A 17,277-nucleotide genomic window follows, 5' to 3' on the forward strand; every position below is an offset into this window, starting at 1 on the left:
ATGCCAGGCAGCACTCGCGGGGCCTGCAGCGCACCCGAGCCACACGTCTCTCCTGGGAGAGACGCAGTGGCTTGGGCACTCACAGGCTCCACACTGCACAAACAGTCTGCCCACTGCCTTCCCTCCCTCCAGCTGTAGGGCGGCTGAGTGGAAGGAGGCAGGCAGACTCTGGAGGCCCTGTGGTGTGCACCGCCCCTATGGGCAGCTTGCCCTGTCCCTGGGCGCGCTGCCCCAGGCACCCGAGCAGCTTCCTCCACCGCTGGTAATGTGGAGACAGTCTAGCTTTCTTCTTCTCTGTGGTTTCAGTCAAGGTACTGTCACAGAGGGACTCTGCCAGAACAGAGTGGTCGTATTTGTAAAAGGCAGACACTACGGCCGGGGTAACCAATATGGGACCTTTTGGATGTCGTTGGACAACAATTACCATTGTCTCTGTCCATGACCAATGGCCATGCAGACTGAGGCTGATGGGAGTTGGAGTCCAACAATATCTGGACCATACCTTTGCTCTACAGAAACAGAAGTCTTGACTTCCACTTTATTGCTAACTATTGTTGATGTGATATCTATCCCAGGGGGTTTTCTAAAGAAAGTCACTAACAACAGGGAAGGAAAGTACATTACAGAAGACTCACCTAGGTAGGGCAAACAAAACTGTAATGTTGTGCCAACCCACATTACAGCTCATTTCCTATACCAGCACATCACAATGTGGTAAGGATAACTTTTAAACTTCACCTCAGTATCCAAAGCTGGTAGTTAGCTTCAGTTTTTCACACCGTGTAGTGTTGTTCTAAAGGGATGTCTATTTACAACCTTAACTGTACCCAAAGAAGGTGGTGGTGCTTGTTTTTGTCTGATATTTATAGGCTATACTTTATAGTTAAAATATATAATTACTGAAGAAGGCATAATGAAATCTTCTATTGTTAGACAACACACAGCAATTCTAATTAACAGGGGAACTGATAAAAGAATTTACAGTGGCACTGCTGCAGGAAAATGCAATTTCTTAGTATGGCTCTTGCCGTTTGTTTTACGGCACCGCGGTTCTTTTTGCATTCATGGTTGATTTGGGGAACTCATCTACAGCAAAACATTTTAGGTACCACCAACCGTGTCAAAAATACTACAGTGTCACAAGCAACAGAATTTCTGGTATGACACCACAGCTAGTAGCAGACAGGATGGTGGGACGGAGGCACTTACCTGACCTCCTGGTGGGTGAATTGTTGCTGCTTACCATGAGGACAAGGCGTGACGCAGTGCAAACACACAGGCAGGAACCAGATTGGTTCAGCTGATTCATTTTATGTTATGAACCGCCCTGTGGTCCTTGGATGAAGACATATAGACATTTAATAAAGAAAATAAAAAATAATTTGCACCACATTCCCATTAGCCACATTCCCATGTTGTGAAGTGTGAAAGCACTCCTTTTTTAAAAGTGTCAAGTGTGTTTTGAGTTGTTGTTTTTTGCTCCACTACATCTGCAAGAACAAATCCTTCCAGCTCTACAATTCTACGACTCTATGATTCTGTGAAAATAAAGAGTATGTAAAAATTAATTTCATGATCACCCCATGGTAAGGTTTTGTCTGTAAAAGCTGATTGCACGAACTTACCTTCAATGCAAGGTACTGACAGCAATATCATCCTTTAAATGTTTGTATATTCACCATCAACACAAACTTCTGGATTAAATGAGAATAACCCATCACACCACATTAGATGTCAGAGTGTTGGGTTAGGACTGGCAAGAGCTAGCTTCCAGTTCCCACTTAGCCATAAAGCTCTCTGGAAGGGATGTGCAAATCTTGTCACTTTGGTTTTTCTTTCAAATCTTAAGTTCGGTTTTCTACACTTCCACATCAATTTGCAGCTTTTTTTTTTTTAAGACAGTCCACATAAAAATCCATCAGCATGTTATTGCGACTTTCTCCCAATATGCACAAATGCAATTTTGCCTTATACCCATGTTTTTGCAATTCTTCTCCAAATATTTACATTTTTTACACACATTTCACCCAAGCGTATATGCATTTATTTATTTTTAACATATTACTTGTCTGGAGATCTGCATTGCAGAATTTGGAGAAGTGCAAATTCTGAAGGATATCTATTTTGGTTTATTTTATGTCTTGTTTCCAAAAAGAGGAAATAAGGCAAGTTTGCCTTGGAATGCAAATTGAATCCAATTTCTTCCCCATCCCTGCTCTCTGGTGATATGGGCCCAGTCACTATCTCTTTCCTTTACCCACCTTGACAGGGTTGCGATGAGAATAAAAGTGTGGCATGTACCTTGAGATCCTCAAAGCAAAGGCTGGATATAGCTGAATAAAATTAATAAATAGTGTGAGAATTGGGGTGAGTTTTTCCAGGGCTCTGTTAATAACTCAAGAAACATGATGATGATGATGATGATGATGATGATGATGATGATAAATTTGTATCCCGTCCATCTGACTAGGTTGCCCCCGCCACTCTGGGTAGCTTCCAGCATATATAAAAGCATAATACAGTGGTACCTAGGGTTAAGAACTTAATTTGTTCTGGAGGTCTGTTCTTAACCTGAAACTGTTCTTAACCTGAGGTACTTTAGCTAATGGGGCCTCCCGCTGCCACCGCACCGCCGCCACTTGATTTCTGCTCTCATCCTGAAGCAAAGTTCTTAACCTGAGGTACTATTTCTGGGTTAGCAGAGTCTGTAACCTGAACTATGTGTAACCTGAAGCGTCTGTAACCCAAGGTACCACGGTAAAACATGAAACCTTAAAAGGCTTCCCTATACAGGACTGCCTTCAGATGTCTTCTGAAGGTTATAGAGTTGTTCATCTCCTTGACATCTGATGGGAGGGCGTTCCACAGGGCGGGCACCACTACCAAGAAGGCCCTTTCTGCCTGGTTCCCTGTAGCTTCACTTCTCACAGTGAGGGAACCGCCAGAAGGCCCTCGGTGTTGGATCTCAGTGTCCGGGCTGAATGACAGGAGAATACAAGTGTGCAGTACTGAGGCCCATGCATCAAGCAGCAGTCAAGAGCATCCAGATCTTATTAAAACAAAGAATGCCTACATCTGTTACTCAAGTTATTACAAAGCCACCAGTGTCATACTTAATAAATAACGAGGCAGGCTTTTTAAACAGAAACCTGATGTAAACTTAACACTCACCGGGGGGGGGGGGAATGTAACGTTAAAAGCGAGCTGCCTATGTAGAAGGACTCCAACTATTTTCCACGCAGAGGAGGAAAGTGGAGCAGCCTGTGCCAAAACCTGGCTCTTTTTGCCATAATCGCTGTGCTGGGATAACTGTGCTTTAGTACTATTTGTGTAAAACAGCATCCCAGTGAAATGTGGGCCAGGAGGGAAGGAGGGGAAAAAACGCAGAGAGAGAGAGAGCAGCCCAGACACTGCTGGTTTATTAAAGTGCCCTTCATTCACCTGCTCCATCCAAATCAAACAGCTCTGATTGGCGTTCCGTCTTGTAAAACGGGTATTGTGTGAGCAGTGGGCAGCTGGAGTCCTCTGAGAATCTTCACTTGTCAGAGATGAATCAATCATCTAGAAAGATGTCAGCATCTGCCCAAACCATTTTATATTAGAATAAATGGCAGATGGTGGTGTTTTTATATTTAATCAGTTCCACCAAATGCAGTTTCATCTCTTATAAAACTAAACCATCTGCAGCGTGTAGGTGTACAGATCTAGCTAAATGCCCGCTGCAGAACCCTCTTCTCTTAAAGGTAAACGGTACAAGCTAGTGGCAGCATTTTGGCACCATAAACTACAGGAGGAAGGGGAGGGGGGGAGAGATTTGACTTTTGCTTTTTAAATATCAGTGTGTTCTTGCAAAGGCTTTCAGTGTAATCATGCCAATAATTTATGTGTAGTATCAAGGCCCGTGCTTAATTCATAATTTAGATGGCACATATCTGCGTCAGCCTGCCCTGGATTGCATGAAAAAAATCACCTCCCCCACTATGTATGTATGAACATACTTCTTTTTTTTTTTTTTTTTTTTTTGCAAAGGCCTTTGGCTATGTGCAATGAAGTTTATTTACTTCGCTCTGGGTGTAATATTTGTCCATCTGCAGGCCGGTGTGATAAATCTTTTACTTGGAGGGAAGTCCTGCCAACGTGACAGGTTGCAATGCACACTTACCTGGGAGTGAGCTAGATTGACTAAAACAGGACTTACTTCTGAGTAAAGATATATAAACTAGCACTTACCTTTAAAAGGTTGTACTGTTATTCCCCGATAAGTGAGCACAGAATGAATTTCGAAATGTGTTTTTTTTATCATTGCTTTAATCTATTGATTTTACTTAGCATTTTATTGATCAAATATTGATAAATAGTTTTATCATTTTTCGTCGTGAGCATTTTTCCTCATTGTTTTCAGGGCAGGGCGATGCTCGAATCCTCTACTTCAGGGATAAGGAAACCTGTGGCTGCCAGCTCAACAACTTTGTCTGGATTTTCATGGCAGCCCTACCTAGACTACAACTTTCATTAAGAAGAAGAAGAAGAGTTTGGATTTGATATCCCGCCTTTCACTCCCCTTCAGGAGTCTCAAAGCGGCTAACATTCTCCTTTCCCTTCCTCCCTCACAACAAACACTCTGTGAGGTGAGTGGGGCTGAGAGACTTCAGAGAAGTGTGACTGGCCCAAGGTCACCCAGCAGCTGCATGTGGAGGAGCGGAGACGTGAACCCGGTTCCCCAGATTACGAGACTACCGCTTTTAACCAATACACCACACTGGCTTAATCCTTCCCAGGGGTGCCAACTTGAATAAACTATTGGGGAGGGCCCTAGGTAAGCCCTGCCCTGCATAATTGATTACATGATGCAGTGCATGCACACCATTTGAATGGCAATGCCCATCAACTTGGGGGCCCAGTCCCCTCAAATATTTTATTCGGGGACCCGAAGGGACCTTGGCCCCAGGAGTTGGCTCCTATGTCCCTTCCCATTGGCACAGCTGGCTGGGGCCAGGAAGTTGCCTTATATCAAGTGAGGCTGCTGGTCCATTTAATCCAGTATTGTCTACAGTCTCCCGGGTTCCAGGCAGAAGTCTCTCCCGGCCCTACATGGAAACGCCAGGAATTGAACCTGAGACCTTCTGAATACAAGGCAAATGTGCTACCACTGAGCTACAACCCATCTGCAAAACCGATGGGAGTCTGGAGGGCTACAGATTCCACCCCCCTGCTCTCACCATATACTACAGTGGTACCTTGGGTTACATACGCTTCAGGTTACAGACTCCGCTAATCCAGAAATAGTACCTCGGGTTAAGAACTTTGCTTCAGGATGAGAACAGAAATCGTGCTTTGGCAGCTAAAGTGATACCTCAGGTTAGAACAGTTTCAGGTTAAGAACGGACCTTCAGAACGAATTAAGTTCTTAACCCGAGGTACCAATGTATATGTTTAGCTGCAGAAAGGCACGGTTTCTACCACTCCCAGTTAATCTCTCTTTCTTCCTTTCTTTTTTTGGTCACGATTTCTGAGTAGAGCAGGTTGGGTACGTTGGCTGCATGGTATTTAACCAAGATGAAAAATAAAAATAGACACCCACAACTTTAACGTAGATTATCTTTTGAGCGCATACGTCTGAGTAGCACCATCTGGGTGGGGTTTGACCAACAGCAGGTTAGAGAGCTGATTTCAAATACAAGCAGATGGATTTCCCCTTACTTTTGGCTGTATGAAGCAAGTACACATCTTACCACCAACTGGACTATTTGTGAGCAAGTAGCATCGTGGAGAGATCAACTATTTCAATATATTGGACTGTGTTCCAGCGTATGCTTCGACTGCAGCATTTTTGATGCTTCTCAATTCTTGGCAATCAACTTTTTGAATTGGAGTGTTTAGTATGTTCCAAGTCCAGTATCTTAAAAGTGCCTACAACATGTCAGAGGACATTTCCCCCTTCTTGTTGGTGAACTAAAGTATATGTGCAATAACATAACTAAGTTGCTAAGAAAAGTCTGGATTTCTTTAAGCATGAACAAACACACAAACAAACACACACAGAGAGAGAGACCTTTTTTGGAATACCATCTTAGCTAGAACTAAGCATCACTGAACCCAGTGGGACCTTTTAAGACGGTCAAAAACTAAGGATGCTTCTAGGCCACTACTATTTTTGCTTGGGATTCAATCACATGGCGACAAATTCAGCTTGTACAAATATAGTGGATTTCACAGTCCTGTGCAAAAAGAAAAATCCTGCTTATTGGATCAAAAGATCAGGAAAGAAGAAGAAGAGTTTGGATTTGATATCCCGCCTTTCACTCCCTTTAAGGAGTCTCAAAGCGGCTAACATTCTCCTTTCCCTTCCTCCCCCACAACAAACACTCTGTGAGGTGAGTGGGGCTGAGAGACTTCAGAGAAGTGTGACTGGCCCAAGGTCACCCAGCAGCTGCATGTGGAGGAGCGGGGACGCGAACCCGGTTCCCCAGATTACGAGACAACCGCTCTTAACCACTACACCACACTGGGCCAGGAAAATGCACTGGGAAGTAGGAATGTGGGTTACCATCTATTCAATTTGCATTTAAAGGCAGACATTCATAATTTGCATTTTCCAAAACAATATGTGGCAGGTCATACTCTGGACTTTGTTTTCTCAGCTGGGTGGGAACAGCGTGATCTGAAAGTGGGGGATCAGCCCCTTGTCATGGTCAGATCACTTTCTGCTAAGCTTTAGGCTTTCAGCACCTTTTCCCCTCAGCAGAGGTGGGGGACCTGTGAGATCATCATCTGAGGCCTTCTCCGTGTGCCTCATCCACGAGGGGTCCAGAAGGTGGCAACACAAGAACGGGCCTTTTCTGTGGTGGTTCCCTGTTTATGGAATGCTCTCCCCAGGGAAGTTCATCTAGTGCCTTCATTATACAGGTGGCAGGCGAAATCATTCCTCTTCAACCAGGACTTTGGCTGATTAACATCCAATACCCTTTTAAAAGTGTTGTGGGATTATTGGTGTTATGTACTGAGTTGAATAGGATCCAAAATGCAGAGTCTGATTGGTCCTAGAACAATAGGATTCAGAATGCAACAGTCTGATTGGTCCTAGAACAATAGGAGTCAGGGACTTCCGGGTCAGCGCCATCGATTAATGGCGGATTCCCTCTGAGTCTCGGAGGGACTAGCTCCGCGGGATCGGGTCTTGCCGCTGCGGCAAAGTGGGGACCCTTTAAAAATCACAGGCGGGGGAAGCCTGTGAACGTGGGGACTCGGCGGGCACCATTTGCGCTCCCCCAATCTGCAAAGGGACCCTTTTAAGGGCTCTGGAGCGGGACGGGGAGTGGCGCGGTGCTGAGAGTCGACTGCTTCTTCCGCAGAGCGAAGCCGCACAGCCGTGATCGGAGAGCGCTGACTTTTTCCTGGGACAATTGGATTCTAAAGTAACTACTCGTGAGTAGGATTAAAAATTGGATTGAAAAGGACTAAAACAAGCTAATTTGATACCGAAGCAGGAAGGTATAAACAGGAAGTCTGCCTTCCTTTCTTGTAAATGGATCAAAGCAAAGAGACTGTAAAGCGGAAACTTGGAAAGACATTTTAAAAAGGCTTAAATCCTAACATCAAGAAAGCGGTCTCCCCTCCAAATTGCAGGAGTGGAGGGGGGAAAGTTTGTGGCTTAATTACCTGCAAAATAAGAGGAAAAGGAAGCTAAAATCTGCTGCCTAAAACCTGGGAACAGACTGCCCCCAGGTAAGGAAGCCGTTCAGTGGAAAGCCTATCGGTAAGCAGAGGATTTTTGACTTAGCCCTGCAAAAAAAGATACAGTGTTTCTGGACTTCTCCTGGTTTTAAAGTAACTCTTTAAGTGGACTGTAACTGTTGTCTTCTTTTTAAGTGAATTGGGGGACTTATTAGGACTATATTTGTACTTTAAAAGTTGCAAGTTCTGGCTGCTATTGTGTTTTAAAGTAACTCTTTAAGTGGACTGTAACTGTTGTCTTCTTTTTAAGTGAATTGGGGGACTTATTAGGACTATATTTGTACTTTAAAAGTTGCAAGTTCTGGCTGCTATTGTGTCCCCCTAGAGGAGGCTTGATATTGTTACAATAACAACTGGTTTGGAAAATTCCTTTTCAATGGGAACTTATTTAAAGATAATTATGAAAAATGTTGGACGGAAGTGAAAAAAGATTTAGAAATTTGGTCAAATTTGAAGCTCTCCTTGTTGGGTTGAATTGCAGCTATAAAGATGAATGTTTTGCCTAGAATGTTGTTTTTGTTTCAAACATTGCAGATTGTGGACAAAATGGATTGTTTCAAGAAGTGGCAGAAAGATATTTCTAGATTTGTCTGGCAGGGCAAGAAGCCCAGAATAAAATTTAAGATATTAACTGATGCAAAGGAAAGAGGCGGATTTGCCCTGCCAGACTTTAAACTTTACTATGAATCAGCAGCATTTTGCTGGCTGAAAGACTGGCTGCTTCTTGAGAACACAGACATTTTGGACTTAGAAGGTTTTAACAATGTTTTTGGTTGGCATGCATATTTGTGGTACGACAAGGTTAAAGCACATAAAGCATTTAAAAACCATATTGTCAGGAAAGCATTGTTTAATGTCTGGATAAGATACAAAGATTTATTGGAAAATAAAACCCCAAGGTGGTTGTCACCAATGGAAGCGAAGGCTCAGAAAAAGCTCAATATGGAGGCCAAATGGCCGAAATATTGGGAAATTTTGGAACAAGAGGGAGATAGACTAAAACTGCAGAGCTTTGAGAAACTAAAAAACAAAGTGCGAGATTGGCTTCATTATTATCAGATAATGGAGGCATATAATTTGGACAAGAAAATTGGCTTCCAGGTGGAAAAATCAAAATTAGAAACAGAACTGTTAGAACCCAAAACTAAGATTTTGTCAAAGATGTATAACTTGCTGTTGAAATGGAATACTCAGGATGAAACGGTGAAATCTGCTATAATTAAATGGGCACAAGATGTTGGACATAACATTATGTTTGCTGACTGGGAACAGTTGTGGACCACAGGTATGAAATTCACGGCATGCAATGCCTTAAGAGAGAATATTATGAAAATGATATACAGGTGGTACATGACCCCAGTCAAGCTTGCAAAAATATATCATTTGCCCGATAATAAATGTTGGAAATGCAAAGAAACTGAAGGTACATTCTTTCACCTTTGGTGGACGTGCCCAAGAATTAAGGCTTTCTGGGAGATGATCTATAATGAAATGAAAAAGGTATTTAAATATACCTTCCTGAAGAAACCAGAGGCCTTTCTTCTGGGCATTGTCGGCCAATTGGTGCCAAAGAAGGACAGAACTTTTTTTATGTACGCTACAACAGCAGCAAGAATACTCATTGCAAAGTGTCAGGGAACTGACATCAGAGATTAGCGGAGAGGGAAGTCGCTCCAATGATGCAGGGGAGGGAACTAGCAAGGGGAGAGAGAGAACTTCCGCTGGGGAAGGAAACCAAGATGACACCAGGAAGAAAGGGGAGGCTGAGAGTACTTCGGAGGGAAGGCTCCGAGACTCTTCCAGTGAGATCAGTGGGGAGAGCGCAGGACCTCCGCTTGGCACGCCTACTCTGCGCAGAAGGCTTCCGCGCAGAGAAGCTAGGCGGAGACTGGCTGTCAAGGAATTTTTATGTTGGAAGAAGTTCAGGAAACGCCCACTGACGGATTCTGCCAGTGATTGAGACAGTCGCGTTGTAAGGGGCTGTCAAACTAGGGAAAGGTTTAGCTATACAACCCGCTTGGAGCAGTTTGGAGTTTTACGCATAAGCAACCCCAATTCCCATTACACAAAGTATTGGAAGACACAAGATCTACCCACTTTGGAAGAATGGCAGATGAAGGTGATGGACTATATGGGATTGGCAGAAATGACCGGCAGAATCCGAGACCAGGGAGAAGAGTCGGTGGAAGAAGATTGGAAGAAATTTAAAGACTATCTACAGAAATACTGTAAAATCAATGAATGTTAGAATGATGTTGGATTGAAATTAAGTGGTTTCCAGCTGTAATGCTTTAAGAGAATATGAAAAAAAAGGATTATAAATAGGTAATAATATAATGGTAAGGATTTGCTGAACTAATAATTTGTGGTGGAATACAAAAAAGGGAGGTATGAGGAGGTCCGGGAAACAAATTAAAGGAAAATAAGCAATTGAAAATTTATGTGTTTTTAATTATTTTTATTTTGTATTTTTGTTATTTATCTGTTTTTTCTTCTTTTTTACTTCTTTGTAATACTTTAAAAAATCTTAATAAATATCTTATAAAAAAAATAGAACAATAGGATTCAGAATGCAGCAGTCTGATTGGTCAACAAGAGCCACCCAATCCAACTCCACGTGGAAATGAATCCGCAACGTGATTGGCCTACAGGAGAATCCCGGAATTAGCCAATCACGTGGGGCCCATTGTGTAAATAATGTATATAAAGCAGACATTCTGGGGGAACTTCCATTCCTCCTCACCACTATGAGCTGAATAAAGAGCATGAAATCCACTCTCGACTCAGAGTATATTTCAATTGGTTTGCTTTGTTCTTATTTTTTATTATGCATTTTGTGTTTCTAAGGTCGTATTTTTATGTTGTGAACCACCCTGAGATTTATGGGTTAAGGGCGGTACACAAATTTCATAAATCAACAAAATACAATAAAATAAATAAAAAGCCAGGATCTTCAGAAACGGCAAGTTTTACTCTCAGCTACATATAATTGTGTATCTTAACAGCCTAATGCATATAAACAACACTTCCGATTGCCAAATACATTTCGACCATACGGATGTAATTTACCTATCAATATGTGCCACTGAGGAAGACCGTATGGTCAAAATGTATTTGGCAACTGAAAGTGTTACTTGCATTAGGATGTTAAGTGGCACTCTTTTCTGTCATTAAAAAGACCCCTAAGGATCGGTATTGGGGTCTGTGCTTTTGAGCTTGTTCATAAATGATCTGGAGTTGGGATAGACAGCGAGGTTGCCAGGTTTGCTTGTTCAAGGTGGTTAGAACAAAAAGGGATTGTGAAGAGCTCTTAAAGGACCCCGCCAAACTGAGAGAACGAGCAGAACAGTGGCAAATGCAATTCAATGTAAACAAGTGTAAAGTGATGTTGGGGCAACAACAACAAAAATCTTAATTTCACATGTACACTCAACTGGCGTTGACTGATCATGAACAAGACCTTGGGGTCATAGCAAACAGCTTAATGGAGACGTCGACCCAGTGGGCAGCAGCTGTGAAAAAGACAAATCACATGCTAGACATTATTAGGTCGGGAATTGAAAAACAAAACTGCCAATATCATAATGCCGTTATACAAATCTACGGAATACTGTGTACTGTTCTGGACACCTTACCTCAAAACAGATATTGTAGAGCAGGAAAAGCTTCAGAAAAGGGCAACCAAAAGGGATGGCGTGACTCCCCGATGAAGAATTGTTGCAGCGCTTTGGACTTTTGAGTTTAGAGAAGAGGCAAATAAGAGGTGACATGATAGAAACTTACAAAATTATGAATGGCTTGAAGGCAGGAGGTTCTTGTTATGCTAAAACATTTGTAATTCCTCCTTTGGTTCAGAAGCTGTTTTTGATTGGTATATACTGTACAGAAATACGTTGAGCAAAATTTACAGGGTAGGGTTGGTAGGTCTTAACTTTGTACATTTTGTTACTCAACCAATCTGTAGATCAAGCAACAGGTCAATAAGATCTGACTGCTCAAGACAGCAGTCCAATCAATGGAGTCTGGGATTAACTCAGAGCACTGAAATTAAATCCAGCTCCTGGAGCTATATCTGCACTGATCACCCACTGCCCTGGAAGATAGCCTTGTATGTGGGTGAAGCTTGGGGCAGCCACCCTTGCTTTCCCCCAACACCACTCCAAATGGCCTGTCACGATAGGCCATGGGTAAGCAAACTAAGGCCTGGGAGCCGGAGCCGGCCCAATCGCCTTCTAAATTTGGCCCACAAACGGTCCGGGAATCAGCGTGTTTTTACATGAGTAGAATGTGTCCTTTTATTTAAAATGCATCTCTGGGGTATTTGTGGGGCCTGCCTGGTGTTTTTTACATGAATAGAATGTGTGCTTTTATTTAAAATTCATCTCTGGGTTATTTGTGGGGCATAGGAATTTGTTCAATTATTATAATTATTTTCAAAATATAGTCCAGCCTCCCACAAGGTGTGAGGGACAGTGAACTGCCCCCCTGCTGAAAAAGCTTGCTGACCCCTGATCCATAGGCACTGGCTCCTGGGAGTCAAGGCACTTTGGGCCCCCCAGTGTTTTTTTAGGGGGGCAAACCCCCTTAATGTTCAGAGGGCGTTCAGCTCCTCCCTCTGGGTCCTCACAAGCTCGTGTGTGCAATGTCAGGACATTGTGTGACCTCAGGGTATTGTATGACGTTACACACATAACACCAGGACGTCGGGCCCAATCGGTCGTCTGGAAAAGCTGGCATCTCTGCCTATCACCAACTCTCTTCGTCCCCAACCACTAGCAATGTACAAGGCAGGGGAAGGCTGGTGTGCTCTAGCCAACAGTGGCTCTTCAAGGTCTGAACCGGAAAGACCTTCTTAGCCTGTCAGCTAAGATCCTTTAAGTGGCGATGGAACTCTGCTGTGACCTTGTTCTATCTGCCTCTGTATTTTCCTCCAAACCTGATGGAGCTTTGATAGTCTGTTTTGTGCATCCTCATCTATGGCATTTTCAGGACTCAAATAAAAAAGAATACTAATAATTGTGCAGAGACACCCTAAAGAGAAATCACAACATCAACCAGCAGTATGTGGGGGTTTGAGTTTGGTTGGTGGTTGTGTTTTTTTTTAGGAAATTCACAGCTTGCAACTTTTGGCTAAGCAGGCTCCTACCAGCACACCCTTTAAGTGAGCCAACCAACCACACAGGAAGGCCACCACTGCTGAGAATTCAGCGCATCTTTTATAGAAAATGACAATATGGCATGGGGATTATCTAGAGCTCTCCTGTTGTCCTAGTGAAACATGCAGTGGCCCTGTGATGCACGTCGCAGCAAAACTTTGTGAGCCCCCCCCCCCAAAAAAAATGATGCAAATAAATTGCAAAGCCTACTGGCTCAGCTAGGGGGGCAAATCAAGATAACAGAGACAAAACCTTTGGTTCTGTGCTCTGAGCCAAAAAGAGACCAAGTGCATCATTGATTTGAGGTGGGGAAAAAGGGATCAGTGAGAAATGGGGTTACATTTGCATTTAAATACAGACCTGTCTAATTCACATTTTCTGAAACAATATGTGAACCGAAAGAGCCATCCTTCAGAATTTGCACTTTTCCAAGTTTTGCAATGTGGTTCTCCAACGTAGCTATGTGTACAAAAATGCATATACTAGAGGGGAAATTGTGCATAAAATGCACTTATTAGTGAAAATGACATACAGAAATGCATTGTATCAGGGGAAATTGCTTTGCAAAAAAGTGTATATTAGTCCAAATTGCATAGAAAATGTATATATTGAAATAAATTAGCTCTAAAATACTGGTGAGTGTACATGAGGACATTTTTATTATTAAAAACTCACATGTGGACATGTGGAGAACTGAGCGTACAATTAGAAAAACTAGAAACTGAGAGAAACTGAAATTTATGAATTCTCCCAACATGCTATGGAGCAACAAGACTAGCAATTGAATCTTACTTCGACACTGGTAACAGGACAGCAGGCTAGCATAGTGGGCACAGAGGAGGCCACACAACAACCACAGCTCTGCCTTCACATCATGGATCTCTAGACCTTTTCATCACAAATTACTAAATTTGGTACAATTCGATGGTGAGCATGAGACTTTGCATCTTTGAATCTGGCTTTGAATGCTCCCTAATGGGGAAAATAACCCTGACGTGTACATTTAAACAATCATTTTGGGGATAAGACTGGTCTAAAGCCTTCTCTCACATATGATAGTTTTAGCTCTACAAATACAGTGGTACCTCGGGTTACATACGCTTCAGGTTACAGACTCCGCTAACCCAGAAATAGTACCTCAGGTTAAGAACTTTGCTTCAGGATGAGAACAGAAATCGTGCTCTGGCGGTGCGGCAGCGGCGGGAGGCCCCATTAGCTAAAGTGGTGCTTCAGGTTAAGAACAGTTTCAGGTTAAGAACGGACCTCCAGAACGAATTAAGTACTTAACCCGAGGTACCACTGTAGTCTTTTGTTTTAGTTCAAACATGCAATCCCTGACCTACAATCCAAAATGGCGCAGGGAAAATATTTATCTTGTGATTCTACCGAGTACGTAAACTTCCCCGCAGATTCCAGAAGGGAGGCCATTTTGAAATGTACCGAATTTCATTACAGCTGCAGTTCGATATGCATTTCCTTTGGAGTAAGCCACATGGAACTCAATAGGGTTTACTTTTGAGTAAGCATGCATGGGATTGGACTGGTAGAGGTCAATCCCGAAATTGTCGAAGCACTCATTACACCGTGCTTCAACAGAATACATGCTGTGAAAATTTGCCGCTGATTGTAAATATGATTCGCTAATGTTCTCTGGGTTGAATGTACTGTGCTCTTTCCCCTCCCTTTCCATCTTTCCCCCTGCATGTAAATTGATCTACTGCGTCAAAACAGTACCATTTAAAACAAAAGGGGTTGATTTATAGCCGGTCCCTAGACTCATAAATCACACCTGCAGTGTGGTGCTCCAGAACCCCTGTGTTCTGCCAGCATTTACCTTTTATAAATGGTCGGGGCTTACCTCCCATTGTGACGGAGCCTAATACAATTGCATTCTTCTCTCCCAGCATTCCCTCTCATTATTCCCACTGGGGAATTCAGACCTCAATTTTGCATCCATGTCAGGTTTCTTTTCTTAAAAAGAAAAACAGGAAAAGGAATGTTAAATTAAATATGTAAACTTGTATTTTGTAGCTCTGCCTACTCTCAGACATGCGAGGTTGGGCCTTTGAGTTACCTAACAAAAGAGAGGGAAAAACAAACATATTATTTTACTGATAAGGTAACTATTTTGAACAAAAGTGGCCGTATTTCAAAATATCACATGCAGAGAGTTTGCGATCTGCAACTAGCTGAGATACCTGCTTTGGCCTTGATGCCTTTAAATGCTGGTATTTGACCCTGTATCTTTTCATTTCCTTGGTCCTATTAAACAGGTTTTACCTGCAAGGTGTGTAAGAGAAGTGGGGGGAGGGAGATACCAATCTACTGACCCTATCCAACCCTTTTCTGTATTGTGTAACGCAATAGATAGTTGCTAGGCTCCTGAGAAATTTCTACCTGCTTTGGAACCAAGCATTTGCCCACCCAACTGCTGATAGTTTAGGAGCATTCCTCACACACAGGATCAACGGGCAAGAATGTGTATTTATTATTGCTACTGGTATTAAATTCACAGGCCACTCATCATTCCACAAGAGCCCAGAGCAGTACAGGAGCCTAGGGCAGGCTTCATGATGGACTTGGCCAGGCTAACCTATATTCACCTTCTTACGGACTAAGACCTAAATGCTAAGGGTTATATCCCATGCTCCATGAGCAGAGTTCCACTCACACAATGGCGGTATCCCTTCTTCTCCTTGAGCTCCCCCAAAATCTGCTCTGGAGGGTCCCCCAACCCTCTAGAATACATTTGGAAGAAGTGTTGGGAACAGCAGGAGAGGAGAGAAGAGGGATTTTGTTGTTGTTGTGCAAACTGAAGTCTGCACCCCAAGTGGAAAAGTCCCCATTTCCCTGCTCTTCCAGCAGCGAAGGAATGCTTAGGCCTTCCAAAGTGGCATTAGGTGTGTGCATTGTGTGTATGCCTTCAACAGCATACAATCAAGTTTGTTGAGCATTCGTCCTGATTTGTTTGCACAAAGTTTGCACAGAGGTTAGACAGTGTTAGCTATTTAGTGAGCATTCCTTTTTATTTGTTTGCACTGGGGGAATTATACAATGTTGCATCAAGCATTACCCTGCACTTCCAAGTGCAATTATTATTATTATTACTATTATTATTATTAATAATAATAATAATAATATTACTACTACTACTACTCCACCCATCTGGCTGGGTTCCCCCAGCCACTCTGGGTGGCTCCCAACAGAATATTAAAAACATGAAAACATCAAACATTAAAAACTTCCCTAAACAGGGCTGCCTTCAGATGTCTTCTAAAAGTCAGATAGTTGATTATTTCCCTGACATCTGATGGGACGGCGTTCAACAGGACGGGCGCCACCACCGAGAAGGCCCTTTGCCTTCCTAATCACAAAAAGTGAGTTTGTTGCTCCAAAGCACCAAATCAACTTTAATTGCACAACCCAGCTCTCAAATAGCAACAGACTGGAAGCACCTCAGGAAACCTATGTACATGGCTTGTACCATGATGGAATCTCCTCTCATGTCGGTTTCAAAAGACTAGAACTGAAAAGCTAAGGAGCTGGGTACAGTACCCATATATATCAAGAAGCAAATTCTTTACTCAATAGAGGTCTTTAGCCTCCCCCCCCCCCACCATTCACACATTAAAATAGCGGTATTCTTCTGCATTCTTCAACATGAATGAGTGGGGCCAGGGGCAGAGAGCTGAAGGAAGGATTTCCCTTACTCCTTCCCGCATTTAATTGACACATGAAAAAGATAGTCCAGCTAATCTCTAAAAATGGTAATCCTTACAGTCTGAAATTGTTTTAGAAGAAAATCCAGGCGCCCTGACAAACAGGCTGAAAGGCTTTAATTGAGCAATGGCCTGGATCTGACCCTTATCCTGATCTCAGGGCCTACCATACGTGCTCCAGAAGGGCTATCCAATAGCAAAGCAGGATTCCATACTCGGCATTCCATTTCACTTACAAAATCTTTATTCGGGAAATTTGTTCTCTCAGCTATGGTGATGGGAATACACTGGGGTTTTGTTTGTTTGTTTGTTTTGCTTATCTAGACTTCTATGTCAGAAATGGCTCATTCCAGATTCTGCGTTTGGGCATTATAACACCGCTGACGTATATATCACACGCAGGGCCGGATTTAGGTTTGATGAGGCCATAAGCTACTGAAGATAATGGAGCCCTTTATATGTCTAGCTGTCCTTTGCCAACAACAAATTGTCACTGTTTTTTGTGTTGAATATATGCTATATGGTAATTTATGGACCTAATAGGTATCTAAAGCCATTTGCACATGCAGAATGTAGGCATCCTATATATAGAAATGAGCAAACCAGTGATATTTTAGGGAGCAGGCTAGGAGGCAGGGCCCATTATTAACATCACAGCAGCCTACACA

The 17,277-nt window shown here is 42.8% G+C and overlaps 1 long non-coding RNA gene across 1 annotated transcript in view; it reads right to left on the reverse strand.

Moving 5' to 3' along the window:
- Positions 1 to 680: 680 nt before the first annotated feature.
- LOC128410147 (uncharacterized) overlaps positions 681 to 17,277 on the reverse strand; it is a 30,148-nt gene continuing 13,551 nt past the window's right edge. Inside the window, exons 3-4 of the long non-coding RNA XR_008329397.1 lie at positions 14,749 to 14,861; positions 681 to 1,538 (exon numbers count right to left, since the gene is read on the reverse strand). This is a non-coding gene — a long non-coding RNA (uncharacterized LOC128410147). The remainder of the gene's footprint in view (positions 1,539 to 14,748; positions 14,862 to 17,277) is intronic.

This window comes from Podarcis raffonei, chromosome 3, assembly GCF_027172205.1.
Source record: "Podarcis raffonei isolate rPodRaf1 chromosome 3, rPodRaf1.pri, whole genome shotgun sequence".
Classification (NCBI taxonomy): Eukaryota; Metazoa; Chordata; class Lepidosauria; order Squamata; family Lacertidae; genus Podarcis; species Podarcis raffonei.